We start from the raw sequence: 18,823 nt of genomic DNA on the forward strand, positions 1-18,823 counted from the left end.
GAACAGAAGCCTATGCACCATATCTGACAAATATGGCCTGTAAGCTAAGAATGGTTTCCACATTTTCAAATGGCTGGGGAAAAAAAAAACAAACAAACTCCAAAAGAATGACAACAGCTTGTGACATGAAAACTGTATACATCCAGGGAGTTCCCATTGTGGCTCTGTGGTAATGAACCCGACTAAGATCCATGAGGATGCGGGTTCAATCCCTGGCCTTACTCAATGGGTTAAGGATCTGGTGTGGCAGTGAGCTGTGGTGTAGGTTGCAGACTCTGCTTGGATCTTATGTTGCTGTAACTGTGGTGTACGTACGCTGGCAGCTATAGCTCCAATTTAACCCATAGCCTGGAAACCTCCATATAACTCAGGTACAGCCCCAAAAAGCAAAAAACACAAAAAAAGGCAAACTATATACATTCAAATCTCAGTGTGAATAAGTTTTACTGAGTTTTGCTTTCTTGTGCTTCACAGATATCATGTTTATTTTACACATTGAAGGTTTGTGGCCACCCTGCATTGTCAGATGATGGGTAACATTTTTAGCAATAAAATAATTTTTACTCAAGGTTTGTATTTTTTTAGACATAATGCTATTGCTCACTTAATAACTACAGTCAGTGTAGCCATAATTTTTATATGCACTGGAAATGAAAAATTTGGTGACTCACTTTATTGAGATATTCACTTTACTACAGTGGTCTAGGTGGAGAGGAACGGAATCCACACTATCTGTTCCCTGTTAAATTTTATTGGGACATAGGTGCATTTCTTTAAGTTTTGTCTATAGCTTTGTGCTTTCATGTTACAACAGCAGAGTTGTACAAGTATGACAGAAACTGCATGGCCCCTCGAGCCTAAAATATTTACAATCTGGCCCTTTATAGAAAAATTTTCCCACCTCCTACCACAGGGTCTGTTTATGCCAAGTGTGATGTGAAAACAAGTATGCAGAAGATCAGGCCTCACTCCAGATCTACTCACTTGAAATCCACACTTCCAGGATCCCCAGGTGATACATAAACCCAGTGAAGTTAGAGAAGCCCTGCCTTAGAGAAGACGAATTTGATTCTAGGGTGTGGCCGGTTTTGTTACTGTGTTTGTTATCATTTATTGATAGTATGTGTGAGGCAATTGTGCTTCACAGTCATTGTTAATTAGACTGTATTTTCGAAGGTCACAAATATGTAAAATTCATCTTATAAAATAGAAGTTTATTGTAAGAAAACCCAGAAAGGAAGGAAGATTAAGACACTAGCCCAGCTTTCTCCAGGAAGATCTGTGGGAGGCATTTACTATACTTGAAGATCCAGTAGCAGCCCCTGTGGTCACCAGAAGCCCAGGTGACTGAAAAATGGTTGTAGATGGACCTGAAGCAGAAGTCTTCTCCACCTCCCTGTCGACATTCAGGTTTCTGCTTCCTCAGAATGTCTACAATCCCCTACTCCTGACCATCTGCAGGGGTCCCAGAGGGGCCCAGGTATTTTCAGTAATCGTTTAGAATTGGATAGAAAATATTGGTGTAATATTGTACATTTAAAAAAAAATCAGGTAAGGATTAATTTCATGGAGTTTTTGCTGGTGTGTGTATGTGTGTTTTCTGGGTCACAATGTAAAACATATTTTTACTGCAGTCAAAATGTTTGAAAACCCTAAGAGACCGTCAAGACTAATTCTGGTTAACACAGCATTAAGCCAACGATGGAAGACTGTACTGATGTAAATCAATTATGTTCCAATAGCAATTTTTTTTTAAAAAAAGAATAATTGCAAAAGGCTCTACATCACATCATAAAAACCTCTTGAGATCATTCTTCACTGTCTTTGGGATTCGTATCTACCTACAACATTCTGACTTTGCCCAGTTTTCCACCCTTCCCAGGTCCATCTACCCATTTTGCCTTCGGATACAGTATGTCATCAGGTATATACTATGAACTTTCTTTCACTACAGCCTGACTCTCCCTTGAGGACTCGGTTTCCCCTAAAACTCTGACAAGTGATAGTGATGACTGTTTATTTTCTTACAGTCTACAAATTGCTTGGTCTCGAGGTACGGTGAAAGCCTTTATCCTTGCTTCCCATTGCCATTTCTGGGGGAAAATAAAAAAGGCTGTTTCTTAAAACAAGCAAAAATATCCCCAAAAGCCTATTTTGGGGAGACATATGTCATCCCACTCAGGGTTGTAATATAGTGTGGTGCAGGCAGAACCTGCACAAGGCTGGAAGACAATGGCTGTCACCAAAGAAGGGTGCCATTTTCAACCTGCACAGAAACATAAACCACTTGACAAGCCTAGTTTCAGCCAAGCTGCATTTCTCAACACGGTGGTTTTCTGCTTTCTGGGAAGGCACCCACTGTGTGGACTAGCAGCCACCCTGATCAGACCACTTCATCTTTTACTGTCGTTACCTCCAGTACTTCCCTCATTCACTGGAGGGAATCCCTAGCTTCTTACTTTTCTCTCTACCATTACCTTAGTCATAATTCTTGGTAAATCAATGCCCATAATGTTACCACTTCCCAAATTTCCATCTCAGGTATATCACAGTTAAATGACTCCCTTATACCATTCTGGATCACACTCCATAGTATATATATTTTTTAAAAATTCTTCAGGCCTACCAAGAGCTCCCTTCAGCATCCACACTTTGGACAAAAATCCCAATTCCTAGCTAAATTTGATTTTCTGTTTCTTCTTTTTCATTCTGGATGCTGAAAGTGGCTAAAGAAAAATGTGTGACTATACAGACTGATGGCACTTTATTTACATTATACCCCAAAATATTCAAATATGCCCCCAAATGACTTGGTAATGCTATTACATCTCCTTGATCTTTTTACTCTCTAAGATGTCTATTTCATGCCTTCTCTTGTCTTTTAACCTCCAAAATATCCTCCCCATTCTCATTCTTCATTTGCAACTTTGCTTTACCTTTTATCTAGGAAGGATGTCCTCATTATCCCTTCACCAACCTATATTTCAAGCACTGTGAGTAGCCTGAGATTGTAAAAGCTAATAAGTTAGCTTACCATAGTGCCACGAATGCCAGCAGAAGACAAAGGACTTCTGGGTCAGAGACAAAGGACTTTATTACTCATAGCCTGGCAAACATATGCATCAGCATATTTACTGTCAGTTCTCTCTGCACCATGTCCTTCACAGACGAGCCCAGATGGACACCTGTACCTGCTATAGGTTGTGCTATAGGAGAGAAATCCTGAGCCTAGAGACCCATATCTTTTATAATAGGCAGCAAGCACACCTACCTTTTTCTCCAGAGGAGACAATATCACTGTTTTCTAAGGCTGCTCATGATACCAACAACCTTGAAAAGATATATGGAAACAAAATGAGTCAGTGCCTCTGCCTGCAAGATGTGCAAAGCCATGAGAAACTCATGAATTGTCTCCCAATATTATGTGGTTCTGGACCACAGTCACTCACTTTCCTTTGTGGCTGAGTTGTTTAGGCTCCTATCTAAGTCTCCTATACACATTTTTCTCTTACAGATGGAAATCCATCTCTTCTGCCTACTCATTGATACCTCTTTTTCAATTTTTTTTTCTTTTTAGGACAGCACCCGAAGCATATGAGGGTTCCCAGGCTAGGGGTCTAATCAGAGCTGTAGCTTCCAGCCTACACCACAGCCATAGCAACACCAGATCCTTAATCCACGGAGTGAGGCCAGGGATTGAACCCGCAACCTCATGGTTCCTAGTCGGATTCATTTCTGCTGAGCCACGATGGGAATGCCTCAATTTCTTTTCTTTACGGGATCATTCATACCATCAACTAAATGCTTTAATAATTTCCATAATTTTTTTTAAAGTGGAAAGAAAAAACTCTTGACATCACATCTTCCTCCAGTACTGACCCTTTTCTCTTTCTCCCTCCAAAAGTCATGTAAAATATTTCTCTCCTAAATCTCATTATCTTTGCCTTCACCTCTCATTTTCTCTTGAATCTACTCTAGTCAGGTTGGTGTTCCTGCCTCTCCACTGAAACTGTTCTCGTCAATGCCATTGATGACCTCACATAGCTTAATCCAATAGTCAATTCTGCATCTCATCTTAATTGACCTCCCAGCAACATTTGACACAGCTCATTAGTCTCGTCTTCTTAAAACACTTGCTTCACTTGACTTTCAATCCTGATTTACCCCCCATGTCACTGTCTGTCTGCCTCTCTTCAGTCTCCTTTATTCACTCCCATCATGAGCTCATCCTATGTGATAGCTTTAAATACTATCCATACTCTGATGACTCCTAAATGTATTTCTATTGCCTTAGCCTCTCCACGATCAAAGATTCTTCTATATGACTGTGCACTTACCATTTTCTCTTAGATGCTTAAGCCTAAGAGGTCCAAAATCAAAGTCTTAATCTACTAATTCCCTCCCTGGCATCCTCTATAGATCTTAACTCTCCTACAATCTCGCCTATTTCAATAAGGTCACCACCATTAATGAAATGTTCAGGCCCAAAACCTTGGAGCCATCCTTGATTCCTTCCTTCCCTCACATCCCCATATATAATCCATCAGCAAATCCTATGGATTTTTACTTCCTAAATATATTCAAAATCTACCATTTGCACAAATACTCTATTACACGCCACCACCATGTCTTCCATGGATTATTGTAACAGTCTTCTCAATTGCCCCTTATTCTATTCTCTATGCAGTATTCAGAGTGTTAAAAATCTTCAGTGAGGGAGGGTTCCCACCGTGGCACAGTGTAAACGAATGTGACTAGGAGCCATGAGGTTTTGGGTTTGATCCCTGGCCTCAATCAGTGGGTTAAGGATCTGGCATTGCCATAAGCTATGGTGCAGGTCACAGACTGGGTTCAGATCTGATGGTGCTGTGGCTATGGCGTAGGCTGGCAGCTGTAGCTATGATTGGGTCCCTAGCTTGGGAACCTTCATATGCTGCAGGTGCAGCCTTAAAAAGCAAAAAACAAACAAACAAAAAAACAAAAAAAAATAAGCCAAAAAAAAAAAAAAAAAAAAAACACCTTCAATGAGGGATTTCCCTGGTGGTGCAGTTGGTGAAGGATCTGATGTTGTCACTGCAGCAGCTCAGGTTGGTTCTGTGGCATGGGTTTGATGCCTGGCTCTGGGAACTTCCACATGCCATGTGCACAGCCTTCCCCCACCCCAAAATGCTTTGAATTCCTCAATGACTTTCCATTACATTTAGAAAAAAATCCCAGGTCCTGGCCATGGTCTACAAGGACTTCCATAATGTACACCACCTACCACCTCTCTGACTTCACCTCCCCCTTCCTCACTGTGCTCCAGTCACACAAAACTCTCCCCAATTCCTAACCACTTCACACATGCTCTCTCCACAGAACCTTTGCTTTTGAAGTTCCCTCCATGTGGAAAAGCCCCCCCCCCCCACCTAGGTAACTGCATGGCTCAATTTCTCAATTCTTTCAGATTTCTGCTCAAAAGTCTCTTTAGTAGAAAGGACTTCCTTGGATACCACATCCCAAAATAGCATAATCTGCCCGTTACTTTCTATCCCCTTATCTGCTTTATTTCTCTTTGTGGCACTTAGCACTGACATTACATAGCTACTGAATTTCAGTGACTCTGAGATGTTATCAGTTGGAACATGTGCCATTATTTTATATACCCATCAAGAAGGAGAAACTCTCACCAATAAAATTCATATCGTCTTTCTTATCTCTTAGAATTTTTATTTTATATTCATTGGAAGTGGTCTTTTAGACTTATTTAGACATGTTTTTTTTTTAAATCATATATCCTTCATGCACAAAAAGGAAATGAGAAGCAAAATAAATCGATTCCATTCCATTCAGAATTTAATATTCTGATATATTCTTCAACTCATACTCAATGTCACCATTTTTTCCACACAATACCTCACTAATAAAATGCAAAACAGCTTCATCCACTTGTGAGTGTCTTCCTTTCCTAGAATTCATACAATAAGAAATATGGAATTGTGGTCATTCTGCAAATAATATTACTTGCTTCTCTAATATCAAATTTATGTTTCATCGTGCCATTTCTGAGCCTGGCTGTCTACACAATAACTTTTCTTTTTCAGCTATACAAGAATACCATATTTTGAAGACATTTTAAACAGTATTTAAGGTCCACACATAGAGTATCAACCATTCACATGATTCAGTTGTGTTTATAGTTATAAACAGATAACTAAGTTCACAAGAGTAAAACAACTCTGTGACTGCTCTCTGTCCAACTGTGGTTTTATGATGCCAATGACTGTCAAATGCATTCTATTTTCAGAACTCTAAAAATGTCAAAAATTCATGTCTTCAAATCAATTAAATATAATATGTGTTTGCCTCTCCCACCAGAATATGAGCAGTAGAAGGGAAGGAAATAGTTTTCTTTTGTTCACTGACTATATTCTCAAAACCTACTGTTTGTCGAATAAATAAATAAACTTCTGCCTCCATTACTAACAGTTAACTCTAGTACTTCACACTTAAAATCCCCAAGACAGAGGATTCAGTTGACTTAGTCACCATGTAATATAAGGTGCCCCCACTGGGGGGACTTCCAGCTTTGCAGGCACCTCACAGTTCACTGACAAGCCATCTAGTCATTGACACACATAAATGGCCATCTTTGGTATCAGCAACCACCTTAGAACCTTGCCAGCAGTAGCCACGGCTTCCAGGGGAAACCTAGAAAAAGAAAATTCAGCTCTAAAAATCTGTGAGATTTTTATGACAACTGTGAAGCCTTCCAAGAGGGCCTTGAATAAGGTAAGTGCTTCAAAGCCTCAGGGAAAAGCATAAAGGAGCTGGAGGGAACTTTATTGGACCTGCCTGATGACCACTTGCTTTTTTTATTTAATCTCTATAACAACTTTTTAAAGCAAAATTCTTTTCAACATTTGAGAGATAAAAGTCAATCAATAAAATGAATTAGTCTCTTTTCAAAGCCACACAATGGCATATTTAACGGAAATTTGGTGTATTTCTACTTGGTGATGCTTCTCCCAGGTGCCAAGCCTTAGGCCGGGGCATTTCATGGTGTTAAAAGCAACTGTGGGTCCTGAGCTCACTGAACTTAAAGACATTGATCAAAGGAATATTAGCTACATACTTAATGTGGAACAAGTATCAGAATTCTATAAATCTACCTAATTCTGACTATAAGCATCTAAGCCTATTAGGCTGAGTCATTTCAGTGTCTTTTTTTCCTGCCTACACAGACTCATGGCCTAAGCTGTTCAAAGATGCTGGAGTCTTAGGTGACACCAAAGCATATGGAAGCCCTTGCAGTCATCAGACTGTACTGTTTTTTGTTCAAGATAATCATCATCCATCTTTTATATGGCTCTTTCTGTCCCAAAGTTCTATTTTTAGGAGTTCCCATTGTGGCTCAGTGGAAACGAATCTGACTACTATCTATGAGGATGCAGGTTCCATCCCTGGCTGTGCTCAGTGGGTTAAGGATCCAGAGTTGCTGTGAGCTGTGGTGTAGGTCGCAGATGTGGCTCAGATCCCACATTGCTGTGGCTGTGGTATAGACCAGCAGCTACAGCTCCGATTCAACCAACTGAGCCACAATGGGAACGCCCCTGTGGGGTTGAATCAGATATAGTATCTATGAGGATGTGGGTTTGATCCCTGGCCTCACTCAGTGGGTTAAGGGTCTGGCATTGCTGCAAGCTGTGGCATAGTTGCTGTGGCTGTGGTATAGATTGTAGTTGCAGCTAGGATTTGAGACCCAAGCCTGGGAGCTTCCATATGTTGCGGGTGTGGCTTTATAAAGAAACTAAAAATTAAAAAAGAAACTGCCAGGAACCCATGGCCCCCTTCTCATTCACAATCTATAGAACTTCCTGTTCTCCCTGTAAGTCACTCAAAATCACTCGTCTTCTCCTCTGTAGCCACACAATATCATGTCTTCAGTGGGCATTACTGAAAAAGTGTCCACCTCAGGCATCTTTGGCTAAAATCCTGGATCAAGGAACTAAAAAGCTTGGATACTTGCATAAAAGACAGTGTGAGAAAATACAAGAGAACAAATAAATTGGCGGTATAGTGGTAGTATATTATTCTGCCAATCTTCTCATTCAATTGTCCCCCCAAAGGGACCCAGGTCACTGTTCCAAGTTGGGTTCTTCACAAAGCAGCACCTGGCTTGAAACCAAGCACTTGATTTTATTCCTAGCTGCTCAGGTATGACACCTGCCTGTCCTTGCCTGTGCAGTGCAAGTATCTCCAGGCCCAGAGATATATAATAATGTCAGAGGAGGAAGGTCAGAGGTACAAGGATTATAGATTTCCTATAATTCTCAAATATTAAATTGTCTTTCCTATAAGCCACCTAAAGGTGGAAAAATGACATATAATTTTATTTCATTTATGTGTAACAATCCCCACCTTATTCATAGGGCATACCTTTCAATACCCCCAGTGGATGCAGACAGTACCGAAAACTCTCTATATACTTTGTTTTTTCCTTTACATAAATACATATGATAAAGTTTAATTTATACATTAGTCACTGTAAGGGATTAACAACAATAATTTAAAATAGAACAATTATAACAACATACTGTAATAAAAGGTGTTTGAATGTTGGGAACTTTCCTTCTTGAAATAACTTATTTTACAAATTTCATGCCTTTTCCAGCTTACATACGCACTTGTCACTCACTGAGGCCATTTCTTTCTTTTCAAGTTTGTGATGGCATAGTGAAACTAGCTGTGAAACAAATTTCTTTTATCTTTGTCACCATTTCATGGATAGAAGAATCATTCTTTCTATAGAGTTTAGCAACTTAAGCATATGATTTTTTTTTCTATCCTTATTAAGTTGACATGTCACCTATTCACCTAAAGGAAGCACTTTACAGCTTCTCTTTAGCAAATCCGAATTGCCAGCGGCACTACTCTTGCGCTTTGGGGACATAATTAAGTAAAATAAGGATGACTTCAACACAAGCACTGTGATGTCAAGACAGTAGATCTGATAACCAAGGTGGCTACTAAATGACTAAAGGGCGGGATGCACCTGACCAACGGGTCTTTTGCTGCCCCGGCGGGACTTAGCAAGAACACGCGAGATTTCATTACTCTACTCAGAACGGCGCGCAATTTAAAACTAAAGCATTATTTATTTCTGCAATTTTCCATTGAATATGTTCAGACTGCAGTCGACTGTGGGTAAATGAAATCGTGGAAAGCAAAACAGCAGATAAGGAGGGTCTTCTTTACCACCAGATTCCAAAAGGAATTTAAGGCAGCTACGGAATTTAAGGAAGATATTTAATGACAAACGTTAAAACGAAAAGGGGTTGCCGCTTGACCTGAAATTTCAATTTATCAGAGTAGTTCATTCAAAACGTTCCAGTTAAGCAATATTTAATTGTTTTATGTTTATATTTAAACATAAAATATTTATTGTTCTTACTCGTGTGGGAAAGAGTTCTTGAATGATTTTGCCAAGCTAGAGAGGAAAAAGATTTTGTTTTTGTTTTTCCAAAAAGATAATTAGTGTCCTCCTGTTACTTTTCTCAATTTTTATTTATTTTTAATTTTTTATTGTTATTTCCCCAATACAATTTTTTCCCTACTGTATAGCATGGTGACCCAGTTACACATACATGTATACATTCTTTTTTCTCACATTATCATGCTCCATCATAAATGACTAGATATAGTTCCTAGTGCTACACAGCAGGATCTCATTGCTAATCCATTCCAAAGACAATAGTTTGCATCTATTAACCCCAAGCTCCCAATCCATCCTTCCCCTCCCCTCCCCCTTGGCAACCACAAGTCTATTCCCCAAGTCCATGATTTTCTTTTCTGTGGAAAGGTTCATTTGTGCCATATATTATATTCTAGATATAAGTGATATCATATGGTATTTGTCTTTCTCTTTCTGACTTACTTCACTCACTATGAGTCTCTATACTCCATCTATGTTGCTGCAGATGGCATTATTTTGTTATTTTTTATGGCTGAGTAGTATTCCATTGCATGTGTGTGAGTGTGTGTGTGTGTGTGTGTGTGTATGCGCACACACACACACACACACACACACACACACATCTTCCTAATCCAATCACCTGTTGATGGACATTTGGGTTGTTTTCACGTCTTGGCTATTGTGAATAGTGCCGCAAAGAACATACGGGTGCATGTGTCTTTTTTAAGGAAAGTTTTGTCTGGATATATGCCAAAGAGTGGGGTTTCTGGGTCATATGGTAGTACTATGCATAGTTTTCTAAGATACCTCCATACTGTTCTCCATAGTGGTTGTACCAGCTTACATTCCCACCAACAGTGGAGGAGGGTTACCTTTTCTCCACACCCCCTCCAGCATTTGTTATTTGTGAACTTAATTAATGATGGCCATTCTGACTAGTGTGAGGTGGTATCTCATGGTAGTTTTGATCTGCATTTCTCTAATAATCAGGGATGTTGAGCATTTTTTTTCATTGCTTGTTGGCTATCTGCATATCTTCCTTGGAGAAATGCCTACTTAGGTCTTTTGCCCATTTTTAAATTGGGTTGTTGGCTTTTTTGCTGTTGAGTTGGATAAGTTGCTTGTATATTTTAGAGATTAAGCCCTTGTCAGTTTCCTCATTTGAAACTATTTTCTTCCATTCTGTAAGTTGTCTTTTTGTTTTCAGTTTCCTTTGTTGTGCAAAAGCTTGTCAGTTTGATGAGGTCTCATTGGTTTATTTTTGCTTTTATTTCTGTTGCTTTGGGAGACTGACCTGAGAAAACATTTGTAAGGTTGATGTCAGAGAATGTTTTGCCTATGTTCTCTTCCAGGAGTTTGATGGTGTCTTGTCTTATATTTAAGTCTTCGAGCCATTTTGAGTTTATTTTCGGCATGGTGTGAGGGTGCATTTACTAAGCCACCAAAATTATGAGGGGAGCGGGGAGGTAGGCAATGTCAGTAACATGTTTTAAAATACATTACCTAGGCTAACAAGTTTTTAAATAGTCTTAGTTTTGGCTGAGGTAACAAAGACCAACAACAAAACACTGGTTTCAAAATCTTTGATGTTCTAGGGGGAGGTGCTAGGCCAACGCTTTAAACTGATTACTTAAACCTCTATTTCACTATTTACATGAAGGCATAACCTTGGTGAAATTAACAATGCAAAGAGACAGAAAGAGAGTTTCTTTGGAGAATGTTGTTGCAAATCTTGGGGGTTCCCTGAAAAACAGTGCCTTGTCATTTCCCCCTTTACTTTAAGCCAAGCTAAAGAGAAGGCTTGACGGAAACTAATCAGAGAAGATGACCTATGGTTTCTGAAGTTGGGAAGAATGAACACTGGTGGAAAAGCTGTACCTAGAGCAGCCCAAAGTAGCAGAGCAAGAGGGGGAAGGAGTTGTACTTGGAAATTCCTCATTTTTCAGCAACATTGGCCATAGGTTCATGAGTGGCTCCTGGTGGACTACATTTAGGCCATGAGGAAGAAAGCTGCCTTAGACACTTGTTGAATCAGGTTCAATAGCACTTCCTGGAAAGGAGTTCTGGTGATGTGTGGGAACAAAGGGATGAAGCATATGTAGCCTACAAGATTATAGGCATTGCCCAAATCTGGACAATCGCAGAGGGAGGCCTCTAGTAAGAAGTGTCTTCAAGGAATCCAGAAATGACTCCCTTAGAGGATATTATGGTTTGTGCCTCCCCCAAATGTATATGTTGAAATCCTTATGCCCAATGTGTCGATATTAAAAGGTGGGACATTTGAGAGGTGCTAGGTCATGAGTGTGGCATGCTCATGAATGGTACTAGTGCCACTGTAAAAGAAATCCCCTCAGAGCTCCCTAGCCAGGTTCATCCATGTTGTTGCATATGGCAGAATTTCTTTCTTTTTTGGAGAGGTCAAATAATATTCAATTATATATGCCACATTTTCCTTTTTTTTTTTTTTTTTTTTTTTTTCTTTTTTGGGCTACACCCATGGTGTATGGAAGTTCCCAGGCTAGGGGTCAAATAAGAGCTACAGCTGCGAGCCTCTACCACAGGTACAGAAACGCAGGGTCTGAGCCACATCTGTGACCTACACCACAGCTCAAGGCAATGCTGGATCCCCGACCCACTGAGTGAGGCCAGGGATCGAAGCTGCATCCTCATGGATACTAGTCAGATTCATTTCTGCTGGGCCACAATGGGAACTCATTTTTCTTTATCCACTCATATGCCAATGAGCAGTTGGGTTGTTTCCATAAATTGCTTGTTGTGAATAGTACTCCAGTGAACATGGAATTGCAGATTATCTCTTCAAAATCCTGATTTCAGTTCTTTTGGACAGATGCCCAGGAAAAGGACTGTTGAATCACAGAGTAGTTCTATTTTTAATTTTTGAAGACTATATATACTGTTTTGGTAGGTGCTGTATGTAGCATTCCCACCAACAGGGCATGAGGGTTCTAGTTTCTCCATATCCTCCCCAAAACTTTTTTTTTTTTTTTTATAATAGCCATCCTAACGTTATGCTAAGTGAAATAAGTCATAGATATAGAAGTGCATGATTCCACTTATGTGAAGTACCTAAAATAGTCAAATTCACAGAAGCAGAGAGTAGAAGGATGGTTGCCAGGGTTGGGCTGCAGAGGTCGGGGGAGGTAAATGGGCAGCTAGAGTTAAATGGATATAAAGTTCCAGTTTATTCATGCAAGATGAATACATTCTAGAGATCTGCTTATCTAGTGCCTATACTTAACAATTCTGTATTGTGTACTTAAAAGCTATGTGGGTACATCTCCTGTTAAGTGTTCTTACCCCCCCCCACACACACAAAGGGTAGGGGAATGAGGAAACTCTTTCAGGTGATGGCTATGTTAATTACCTTTACTGTGGTATATGCATAGGTCCAAACTTATCAAACTGTATACATTAAATATGTGTGGGGGTTTGTATGTTAATTATATCTCAATAAAGCTATTTCTTTAAAAAGAGACATACTTAGAATGAACTCTACAGACTAATGGGTCATATTCTAATCCCCGCTCTCCTTTCCATTCATACAGTAGTTCTGACATTATCCTGTGGAAACAATGTCAAATAGCCTTGAATTACTATGTAACTAAAATTACTTTCCTTTGTTCTTTTCCTGGCTGATTGTTTTAGAATGTTCAGGTTTTTTTCCTGCACATAGTTCTGTCCTTTGTACTTTTCATCTGCATTCCCTTTGCCACCACAACCTAACATTTAAATAAACTGTGTTTTTAAAAAATACTTTATTTTTTAGAGCAGTTTCAGGGTCACAGTAAAATTGAGCAGAGAGTTCCCTTACACTTCTGAGAATTATACATATATAATTTTGTTATGTATACATACAATTTTATTATGATATTTTACCACTATATAAATAAATAAATATATTTATATAGTGGTAAAACATATAACAAAAGTTACCATTTTAACTATTTTTAGGTGTACAATTCAATGGTATTAAGTATATTCACACTGCTGTGCAATCTTCACATCATCCATCTCCAGAATTTTTTCATCATCCTAAACTGAAACTCTGTGCCTATGAAAAAATAACTCCCCATTTTCTCCTCCCTCCAGTTCTGGCAACCACTATTCTACTTTCTATCTCTATTAATTTGACTATTCTGGGTATCTCATATAAGTGGAATCATACAGTATCTGTCCTTCTGTGTCTGGCCTTTTCACTTAATTTAATGTTTTCAAGGTTCGTCTGTGTTGTAGCATGTGTCAGAATTCCTTCTTTTTAACCCTGATAAATAGGGTGTTTTTTTTTTTTAAGTTGAATAATATGCCATTGCATATATGTATCACATTTTATTTATCCATTCGTCTGACAGACAGTCATTTGGGTTATTTCCACCTTTGGCTGTTATGAATAAATTTTGTCACTTTAATTGAGAGTCTTCCACTGATTATTTCCCCCCAAAGAAAACCTCCCTAACATTTTCATCCCTCACTATCCCTATTACTGGGGTAGCTTTGGGCTTACTCTGGAATACTTATCATCACATGACACTTATTCATTCTTTACTTAGAAACTTCCAATGTTTTCTTAGCTCACCCAGAGGAAAAACTCCAAAGCTTTACTTTTCCCATAAGACTGTCCACCATGGGATTTCAGGGGAAAAACGTAATGGCTCCATGATGACAGCCATCCAAAGTTTCCCTTTATTCTCACTTTTTGGAAAGGAGCTGTTTGCTCCTCTCCTATGACAGAAAGATTCTGCTCTGCCTCACACCGTTTGATGGTTTCTCATTTCTCCTTAGAGCCTACAGCCTGACCAGCATGAAGAAAGCCAACACCACAATCAGGCAAACAACTCACCATAGGGTACATTTACTGTTGAGAGGCAAATTAGTAGTGCAGAAAATCTACTGGGAAAATGTGTCAGAACACAGAGCAAAATACAAAGAGCTGGAATTAATGAGGGAAAAAAAAATAGGAGGACAGATCCAGGAAACCCAACAAGGGATTGATTCAACATGTGGGACTTCTGGAACTCAGAAGGAGGCAAATTGGAAGTAGAAATTAAATTATGAGATAAAATTTCCCTGAGCAGCAAGAGACTGGAGTGCACAAATTAACAAGATTTACCAAATTTTACAATTACTTAAAAAAAAAATGACACTTTCACTTCTAACCATGCTGGATTTAGAGGAAATAGATTTACTCTCTCACATTAAATACCTAGAAAGTCAGAATATGTATAACAATCATGATCACTGAGAAAAAAAGGAAACAAGTGACATGAGCTCTATGAATGTCCCTACTTACATAGCTTGAGTATCATATTGAAATTCCTGGAATTTAAGAATAAACAATTACAAGATGGAACAGAACATGTGGGGATCGAGGAAATAAGAACATTCTAATTCTCAGGAATGGGAAGGGGAAAAATAAACATATAGAATTAGATATAGTTGTTATATTCTCATGTCACAATAGGTAAATACATATTTAGCTACAGGTTTAATCATCAGAAAGATTTTATAAAGAAGAAATTCTTTTGTGTGTGTGTGTGTGTGTGTCTTTTTTGCCTTTTTAGGGCTGCACCCAAAGTATATGGAGGTTCCCAGGCTAGGGGTCTAATCGGAGCTGTAGCTGCCAGCCCATACAAGATCCATAGCAATGCAGAACCCAAGCGGTGTCTGCAACCTACACCACAGCTCATGGCAACTCCAGAGCCCCAACCCACTGAGTGAGGCCAGGGACTGAACCCGCAACCTCATGGTTACTAGTCGGGTTTGTTAACCACTGAGCCATGATGGGAACTCCTAAAAAGAAGAAATTCTAAATTACCAAATTTGAAAAAGATGTAAGGAAAAATTTGACATTGATAGACCAGATAATAAAGAGAGGAAAAAATAATAACAATTTCTTGGTAAAATATCAAGAAAACACGACATAATGGAAGAAATAAAATCAAGTATATCAATTCTCATTAAATTTTGCCATGGTCATATTAAAAAAAAATCTAAAAATGAAAATAATCTAAAATAAATTTCCAAAGAAATGTTGAAAATGAAGATATGCTCAAAGACAGAGCAGGTAGATACAAACAGACTGCAGGTGTGAATATCAATAAACAACAAGGCCAAAAACATTAAACCCAACTGAGGCATTATTTAGAGGTAAGAGACACAGTTCCCCTAGATTCAGGAAAGTTTTGTCCCATAATTTATGCATAATTTTATTCGCAAAATAATATATCCTTCAAATATAAAAGGGTTTTATAAAGTACAGCTAGATCTTTAATGAAATGCAGTGGAAGAATTTAATATACATTTTCCAGAATTTGATAGCTCAAGTAGATAAATAATAAGTAAGGACATAGATTATTTTAATAATATAATCAACAAGCTATAAAAAAAAACTGTCTTACATCAGAGAACATATATTCTCTGCTTAGATCATGGAACACGTATAAAAATCAATCATGTTCTTGGTCACAAAGAAAACAACAAATTCTGTAAAATAGAGATCTTACAGACTGCATTTTGTGGTAACAATTTAATGGAGTTAGAGAGAAAAAGATAAATCAAGATCAAAAAACTTAACTCCCAGAGTTCCTCTGTGGCTCAGCAGGTTAAGAATCCAGCATTGTCACTGCAGTGGCTCAGCTCACTGCTGAGGCACAGATTTGATCCAGGAATTTCTGCATACCACGGGCACAGTCAAAAAAAAAGAAAAAAAAAGGAATTAAAAAAAATGGAGTTTCCATTGTGGCTCAGCAGGTTTAGGACCCAACATCTCTGTGAGGATACAGGTTTGATCCCTGGTCACACTTAGTGGGTTAATGATCCTGCATTGCCACAAGCTGTAGCAGAGGTTGCAGATGCGGGCTGGGATCCTATGTTGCTGTGGTCCTGGAACTTCCATATGTCACAGGTGCAGCTATTAAAAAAAGAAAAGAAGAGAAAAGAAGTGAAAATGTGCTATTAAAAAATATCCTAAATCAAAGAGGAAATCTTAACCAGAGGGGGGAAAATGATCTAAAAAGAAAACAAAATGAAAACCCGTAATATCAAAACCTAGAGAAAACCATTAAGACAAAAGAAATTTTATAGCCTTACAGGCTTTTATTAAAAATAAAAAAGATTAAAAATAAATGAGAAAAGCAACCAACTTATGAGAACAACAAAATAGCCTGAAAGAAAGCAGGAGAATTCCAAGCTTCATGGGTGCAGGTAACTTTCTTTTGCTTATTACCACAAAATGTTCACTTACTTAGAATAGAACTCAGTCATTATCTGTGATATCAATAGAAAGAATAAATAAAAACAAGAGCTTGTTTTTTGTAAAGACCAATTGATGAATAGCGGGTAAGCACAAATTAGGACAAAAGGGATAAAATAAACTGTGCAAAATTAAGAATGACGAAGAATATATAATTACAGATAGAGATACAAGTGAAATGATTATAAGAGAACATTATGTGCAATTCTGTGGTAATGAATTTGAAAGTCTAGAGAAACTAGATGATTTCCTGGAAAATGTAACTACCAGGGCAGAAAAAGACCATTTTATTTCCTATTTTTTCTTCATGGACACTGAGACTTTTTGTTGTTATGTCGAGACTATAAGACTGAGATCCAGCCAAAGGAGTGAGAATACAAGCAATATAAGCCACTTTAAGGGTCTGGCACCTAAAAATATCCTGCTCCTTTCTCTAGTACTTTGCCCGATGATTTTGAAGACAGGTATCCCATAGAGTATAGCTACAAGCTGGCGGATCTCTCAAACTATGATGTGAGCCAGAATACACTTTGATGATGTTAAGCTTCCAATAGTCAGTGTTTTGTTATTGCAGCATAGCATAGCCTATTCTGACTAATATGTCTACCACATTTGACCACGAGGAAATAGAAATCAGAACAGAAAAACAAAAACAAAAACAAAACAAAAAAAAAAACAAACCTTTATGCATTTGGAAAGGCAATAAAACTTAACCATTTGAAAAAGCATCAGATCCATATTGATTTTCAACTGACAATAACATTTAAAAAACAGATACTGGATTTCCTGCCGTGGCTTAGTAGTTAGCAAACCTGACTAGTATCCATGAGGATGTGGGTTCAATCCCTGGCCTTGCTCAGTGGGTTAAGGAACAGGTGTTGCTGTGAACTGTTGGTGTAGGTTGCAGAGATATGGCTCGGACCTGGCATTGCAGTGGTTGTAGGCCAGCAGCTCCAGCTCTGATTGGACCCCTAGCCTGGTAACCTCCATATGCTACTGATGCGGCCCTAAAAAGACAAAAAAACAACAACAAAAAACAGATACTACTTATCTTAATATCAATACTAATTTTGGTATTAATATTATTTAATAGACTAAATATTTATTTAAATATTAGTATCTGTAAGTACAGGCAGACCTCGTTTTATTGCACTTCACTTTATTGCATTTCACAGATACTGCACTTTTTACAAATAGAAGGTTTGTGGCAACCCTGCCTGGAGCAGGTATATTGGTGCTATTTTTTCAACAGCTTTTGCTTACTTCATGCCTCTGTGTCACATTTTGGTAATTCTCAAAATATTTCAAACTTTTTCATTATTATTATGCTTGTTATGATGATCTGCGACTAGGATCTTTGATATTACTACTATGATTCACAGAAGGCCCAGATGATAGTTAGCCTTTTTAGCAATAAAGTATTTTTTAATTAAGGTATATGTACATTTTTTAGACATAATGCTATTTCACACCTAATAGACTATAGTGTAGTGTAAACATAACTTATATGCACTGGGAAAGCAAAAAATTCGTGTGACTCAACTTATTGGGATATTTGCTTTCCTGTGGTGGTCTGGAATAAAACCCATGATATCTCTGAGGTATGCCTTTACAAATCTAATTTTAATTCTGCCACCCTTAGGGAATAAAGGAAGGCTCTTCAGTTCATTTTATGAAATTAATTTAAGCTTAATACCAACACTCAATACAGATGGTGTAGCAACAGGAACAGAGGTCATATAGATCAGGTTTATTAACAAATCTAGACGCAAATTTTCTACATAAATGAATAACAAACAGAAGCACAGAACATCAAAAAGAATGCTATACAACCAAGTAGTTTGTTCCAGCAATGTGTGATTCAAAATTAGAAAATTTTTCAAGGTCATCAATAACTTAAAGGAAAAAAGCAATGACTATATTATAGATGCTAGAAGTGTTTTGATAAAGGAACATCCTAACTTTAAATGTAAAATGGGAGTTTAAAAAGTTACTGAAATATGATAAAGGTTATTTCCCAAAACAAACATGGTTGTCATCTGAATCACAAAATATTGATGCCAGTTGGAAAAAATTGCATTACAGGAGTAATCTTTTTT

General features: G+C 38.1%; 1 long non-coding RNA gene across 1 annotated transcript in view; it reads right to left on the minus strand.

The window, feature by feature from the left end:
* LOC110260143 overlaps positions 1 to 18,823 on the minus strand; it is a 58,115-nt gene that overhangs the window by 14,610 nt on the left and 24,682 nt on the right. The gene's annotated exons all lie outside the window — the stretch shown is intronic.

The sequence above is a fragment of the Sus scrofa genome, chromosome 1 (assembly GCF_000003025.6).
Source record: "Sus scrofa isolate TJ Tabasco breed Duroc chromosome 1, Sscrofa11.1, whole genome shotgun sequence".
NCBI lineage: Eukaryota > Metazoa > Chordata > Mammalia > Artiodactyla > Suidae > Sus > Sus scrofa.